Source organism: Hyla sarda, unplaced genomic scaffold, assembly GCF_029499605.1.
Source record: "Hyla sarda isolate aHylSar1 unplaced genomic scaffold, aHylSar1.hap1 scaffold_2649, whole genome shotgun sequence".
Lineage (NCBI taxonomy): Eukaryota > Metazoa > Chordata > Amphibia > Anura > Hylidae > Hyla > Hyla sarda.
In genome coordinates this window covers 18809-25000 of record NW_026609341.1, presented here as the reverse complement: position 1 = coordinate 25000, position 6192 = coordinate 18809, and the positions used below count along the sequence as shown (strand labels likewise).

The 6192-nt window shown below is 55.6% G+C and overlaps 1 non-coding gene across 1 annotated transcript; it reads left to right on the top strand.

Annotated features, from left to right (window-relative positions):
- The first annotated feature begins 5009 nt into the window (after positions 1 to 5009).
- LOC130324435 (small nucleolar RNA SNORA76) lies at positions 5010 to 5141 on the top strand. The gene has a single exon (XR_008869435.1). It is a non-coding gene; the product is annotated as a small nucleolar RNA SNORA76 (small nucleolar RNA).
- Positions 5142 to 6192: the final 1051 nt, after the last annotated feature.

Below are 6192 nucleotides of genomic sequence, written 5' to 3'. Positions count from 1 at the left end.
TGTGGGGTCGTTACAGTGTGTCAGGTCTCTGCTCCTATAGGGGATGGTCACTGTATGTGGGGTCGTTACAGTGTGTCAGGTCTCCGCTCCTATAGGGGATGGTCACTGTATGTGGGGTCGTTACAGTGTGTCAGGTCTCTGCTCCTATAGGGGATGGTCTCTGTATGTGGGGTCGTTAGTGTGTCAGGTCTCCGCTCCTATAGGGGATGGTCTCTGTACTCTGTATGTGGGGTCGTTACAGTGTGTCAGGTCTCGCCTCCTATATGGGATGGTCACTGTATGTGGGGTCGTTACAGTGTGTCAGGTCTCCGCTCCTATAGGGGATGGTCTCTGTACTCTGTATGTGGGGTCGTTACAGTGTGTCAGGTCTCGCCTCCTATATGGGATGGTCACTGTATGTGGGGTCGTTACAGTGTGTCAGGTCTCCGCTCCTATAGGGGATGGTCTCTGTACTCTGTATGTGGGGTCGTTACAGTGTGTCAGGTCTCCGCTCCTATAGGGGATGGTCTCTGTATGTGGGGTCGTTACAGTGTGTCAGGTCTCCGCTCCTATAGGGGATGGTCTCTGTATGTGGGGTCGTTAGTGTGTCGGGTCTCCGCTCCTATAGGGGATGGTCTCTGTACTCTATGTGGGGTCGTTACAGTGTGTCAGGTCTCCGCTCCTATAGGGGATGGTCTCTGTATGTGGGGTCGTTACAGTGTGTCAGGTCTCTGCTCCTATAGGGGATGGTCTCTGTACTCTGTATGTGGGGTCGTTACAGTGTGTCGGGTCTCCGCTCCTATAGGGGATGGTCTCTGTGGGGTCGTTACAGTGTGTCAGGTCTCCGCTCCTATAGGGGATGGTCTCTGTATGTGGGGTCGTTACAGTGTGTCAGGTCTCTGCTCCTATAGGGGATGGTCTCTGTACTCTGTATGTGGGGTCGTTACAGTGTGTCAGGTCTCTGCTCCTATAGGGGATGGTCTCTGTATGTGGGGTCGTTAGTGTGTCAGGTCTCCGCTCCTATAGGGGATGGTCTCTGTACTCTGTATGTGGGGTCGTTACAGTGTGTCAGGTCTCGCCTCCTATATGGGATGGTCACTGTATGTGGGGTCGTTACAGTGTGTCAGGTCTCCGCTCCTATAGGGGATGGTCTCTGTACTCTGTATGTGGGGTCGTTACAGTGTCTGGTCTCCGCTCCTATAGGGGATGGTCTCTGTATGTGGGGTCGTTACAGTGTCGAGTCTCTGCTCCTATAGGGGATGGTCTCTGTATGTGGGGTCGTTACAGTGTCTGGTCTCCGCTCCTATAGGGGATGGTCTCTGTATGTGGGGTCGTTACAGTGTCGGGTCTCCTCTCCTATAGGGGATGTTCTCTGTATGTGGGGTCGTTACAGTGTGTCGGGTCTCCGCTCCTATAGGGGATGGTCTCTGTGGGGTCGTTACAGTGTGTCGGGTCTCCGCTCCTATAGGGGATGTTCTCTGTGGGGTCGTTACAGTGTGTCGGGTCTCCGCTCCTATAGGGGATGTTCTCTGTGGGGTTGTTACAGTGTGTCGGGTCTCCGCTCCTATAGGGGATGGTCTCTGTATGTGGGGTCGTTAGTGTGTCGGGTCTCCGCTCCTATAGGGGATGGTCTCTGTGGGGTCGTTAGTGTGTCGGGTCTCCGCTCCTATAGGGGATGGTCTCTGTATGTGGGGTTGTTACAGTGTCAGGTCTCCGCTCCTATAGGGGATGGTCTCTGTATGTGGGGTCGTTACAGTGTGTCGGGTCTCCGCTCCTATAGGGGATGGTCTCTGTATGTGGGGTCGTTAGTGTGTCGGGTCTCCGCTCCTATAGGGGATGGTCTCTGTGGGGTCGTTACAGTGTGTCGGGTCTCCGCTCCTATAGGGGATGGTCTCTGTATGTGGGGTTGTTACAGTGTCAGGTCTCCGCTCCTATAGGGGATGGTCTCTGTATGTGGGGTCGTTACAGTGTGTCGGGTCTCCGCTCCTATAGGGGATGGTCTCTGTATGTGGGGTCGTTAGTGTGTCGGGTCTCCGCTCCTATAGGGGATGGTCTCTGTGGGGTCGTTACAGTGTGTCGGGTCTCCGCTCCTATAGGGGATGGTCTCTGTATGTGGGGTCGTTAGTGTGTCGGGTCTCCGCTCCTATAGGGGATGGTCTCTGTGGGGTCGTTAGTGTGTCGGGTCTCCGCTCCTATAGGGGATGGTCTCTGTATGTGGGGTCGTTACAGTGTGTCAGGTCTCCGCTCCTATAGGGGATGGTCTCTGTATGTGGGGTCGTTACAGTGTGTCGGGTCTCCGCTCCTATAGGGGATGGTCTCTGTATGTGGGGTCGTTAGTGTGTCGGGTCTCCGCTCCTATAGGGGATGGTCTCTGTGGGGTCGTTACAGTGTGTCGGGTCTCCGCTCCTATAGGGGATGGTCTCTGTGGGGTCGTTAGTGTGTCGGGTCTCCGCTCCTATAGGGGATGGTCTCTGTGGGGTCGTTAGTGTGTCAGGTCTCCGCTCCTATAGGGGATGGTCTCTGTATGTGGGGTTGTTACAGTGTCAGGTCTCCGCTCCTATAGGGGATGGTCTCTGTATGTGGGGTCGTTACAGTGTGTCGGGTCTCCGCTCCTATAGGGGATGGTCTCTGTATGTGGGGTCGTTAGTGTGTCGGGTCTCCGCTCCTATAGGGGATGGTCTCTGTGGGGTCGTTACAGTGTGTCGGGTCTCCGCTCCTATAGGGGATGGTCTCTGTATGTGGGGTCGTTAGTGTGTCGGGTCTCCGCTCCTATAGGGGATGGTCTCTGTATGTGGGGTCGTTAGTGTGTCGGGTCTCCGCTCCTATAGGGGATGGTCTCTGTGGGGTCGTTACAGTGTGTCGGGTCTCCGCTCCTATAGGGGATGGTCTCTGTATGTGGGGTCGTTACAGTGTGTCGGGTCTCCGCTCCTATAGGGGATGGTCTCTGTATGTGGGGTCGTTACAGTGTGTCGGGTCTCCGCTCCTATAGGGGATGGTCTCTGTGGGGTCGTTAGTGTGTCGGGTCTCCGCTCCTATAGGGGATGGTCTCTGTATGTGGGGTCGTTACAGTGTGTCGGGTCTCCGCTCCTATAGGGGATGGTCTCTGTATACGGGGTTGTTACAGTGTGTCTGCTCTGTAGCTGACCTACGGCTCCCTGGGCATGCTGTGAGTTGTAGTTTTACTAGAGGCCGCTGTTAACCCCCTCCTCCCCGGGCAGTGATGATGATTATGACGCGTTAGACTTCTGATTCTGATGATGTCACTGAATGATCTGATGCTGCTCTGTGATTGGCCGCAGCAGCCGTGTGATTAGGTTTTCTTTACAATTACACTTTTTTTTTTTCTGTTTTCAGATAATCTGCGGTCTCAGCGGTGATGGGAGTGACCTCATGGCGGGATCAGCGGGGATGGGAGTGACCTCATGGCGGGATCAGCGGGGATGGGAGTGACCTCATGGCGGGATCAGCGGGGATGGGAGTGACCTCATGGCGGGATCAGCGGGGATGGGAGTGACCTCATGGCGGGATCAGCGGGGATGGGAGTGACCTCGGGGGGGGGCGGGATCAGCGGGGATGGGAGTGACCTCATGGCGGGATCAGCGGGGATGGGAGTGACCTCATGGCGGGATCAGCGGGGATGGGAGTGACCTCATGGCGGGATCAGCGGGGATGGGAGTGACCTCATGGCGGGATCAGCGGGGATGGGAGTGACCTCATGGCGGGATCAGCGGGGATGGGAGTGACCTCATGGCGGGATCAGCGGGGATGGGAGTGACCTCATGGCGGGATCAGCGGGGATGGGAGTGACCTCATGGCGGGATCAGCGGGGATGGGAGTGACCTCATGGCGGGATCAGCGGGGATGGGAGTGACCTCATGGCGGGATCAGCGGGGATGGGAGTGACCTCATGGCGGTCTCAGCGGGGATGGGAGTGACCTCATGGCGGTCTCAGCGGGGATGGGAGTGACCTCATGGCGGTCTCAGCGGGGATGGGAGTGACCTCATGGCGGTCTCAGCGGGGATGGGAGTGACCTCATGGCGGTCTCAGCGGGGATGGGAGTGACCTCATGACGGGATCAGCGGGGATGGGAGTGACCTCATGGCGGGATCAGCGGGGATGGGAGTGACCTCATGGCGGGATCAGCGGTGATGGGAGTGACCTCATGGCGGGATCAGCGGGGATGGGAGTGACCTCATGGCGGGATCAGCGGGGATGGGAGTGACCTCATGGCGGTCTCAGCGGGGATGGGAGTGACCTCATGGCGGTCTCAGCGGGGATGGGAGTGACCTCATGGCGGTCTCAGCGGGGATGGGAGTGACCTCATGGCGGTCTCAGCGGGGATGGGAGTGACCTCATGGCGGGATCAGCGGGGATGGGAGTGACCTCATGGCGGTCTCAGCGGGGATGGGAGTGACCTCATGGCGGTCTCAGCGGGGATGGGAGTGACCTCATGGCGGGATCAGCGGGGATGGGAGTGACCTCATGGCGGGATCAGCGGGGATGGGAGTGACCTCATGGCGGGATCAGCGGGGATGGGAGTGACCTCATGGCGGGATCAGCGGGGATGGGAGTGACCTCATGGCGGGATCAGCGGGGATGGGAGTGACCTCATGGCGGGATCAGCGGGGATGGGAGTGACCTCATGGCGGGATCAGCGGGGATGGGAGTGACCTCATGGCGGGATCAGCGGGGATGGGAGTGACCTCATGGCGGGATCAGCGGGGATGGGAGTGACCTCATGGCGGGATCAGCGGGGATGGGAGTGACCTCATGGCGGGATCAGCGGGGATGGGAGTGACCTCATGGCGGGATCAGCGGGGATGGGAGTGACCTCATGGCGGGATCAGCGGGGATGGGAGTGACCTCATGGCGGGATCAGCGGGGATGGGAGTGACCTCGGGGGGGGGGGGGGGGGGGGGTCAGCAGGATCAGCAGTGGGGTCTGCATACTGTTTGTTGTCTGTATGTTGTATATAAATAAAGTTGTTGATCTGACTCCGCCTCCGTGTTGTCTGTCCCTCCCTCCTTTCGCACTGGCTTTGAACCGGCGGTCTGCCTGTCTGTGGTGCCATCGGCCAGGCTCCAGTGCCATAGTGACGGCTTGTTATAACTGGCGCTGCTTGGCTCCGCCCATGTTGCGCTTTTAGAACAAAGCTACAAGTGATGTGTGGTTCTGCTGGGAGTTGTAGTAGCTGTAGCGTGACTCCCAAGAGGACAGAGGTGAAGGTCAGTCCATTATAGGAGATTAAGCCCCACCAGACGGGACCCCCTGTATCTGAGGTTTTCTCTTTATTCTACATGTTGTATTGAAAAGGATTTTAACCATTAAAGCACTGTTTCCCAACCAGGGTGCCTCCAGCTGTTGCAAAACTACAACACCCAACATGCCCGGACAGCCGTTGGCTGTCCGGGCATGCTGGAAGTTGTAGTTTGGCAACAGCTGGAGGCACCTTGGTTGGGAAACCATGTCTGAAGGACTGGGCCAGTCTTCTTTCTCTTGACATCCAGAATATTTTCCCCTACAGACCCATTGGAGACGCGTTTTAGGTGTGAATTATTATTCTTTCATGACGTTTCACATATGTTTGGCGTCACTGAAAGTTATTTGCTGGCAGAGGGATTTTGAGACGGTCACTTTATGGTAATTAATGCTGTAGGGGAGTAAATTACCAGATTTAGATCATTTTTCGACTGTACTAAGAAAATACAAACTAATAAATCGGTGTGGATACAATTGTCACCCCGAGACGGCGATGTAGGAGGAATTTGCGCCTTCGTCTGTCATTTTTGATACCAATTTGTGACTTAAATCAGTGTTCAGCAATATTTTTTAATGGGGATTAGATTTTTAAAAAAAATGATTTTAGAAGCTTTTAATTTTACACTTAAGTCCCTGTAGGGACTATATACAAAGATTATGTGGCATTTTATGTATAACAATGGGCTTATAGAATTAGACAGCGTGATTGGCTACATCAGTGACTGTCATGAGGCAGGTTTTGGGACCCTCCTCCCCCAGTTTGGCTCAAAGCGGGGGCATGGAGACTGAGACAAGTTAATACAATACAGGAAGGAGGAGGGCTTCAGTCTAGATCCTGTCATGCACAGCATTCTAGATCCCGTCATGTACAGTAGAGCAGCGTCATGCACAGCAGTCTAGATCACTTCATGTACAGTAGAGCAGCGTCATGCACAGCAGTCTAGATCACTTCA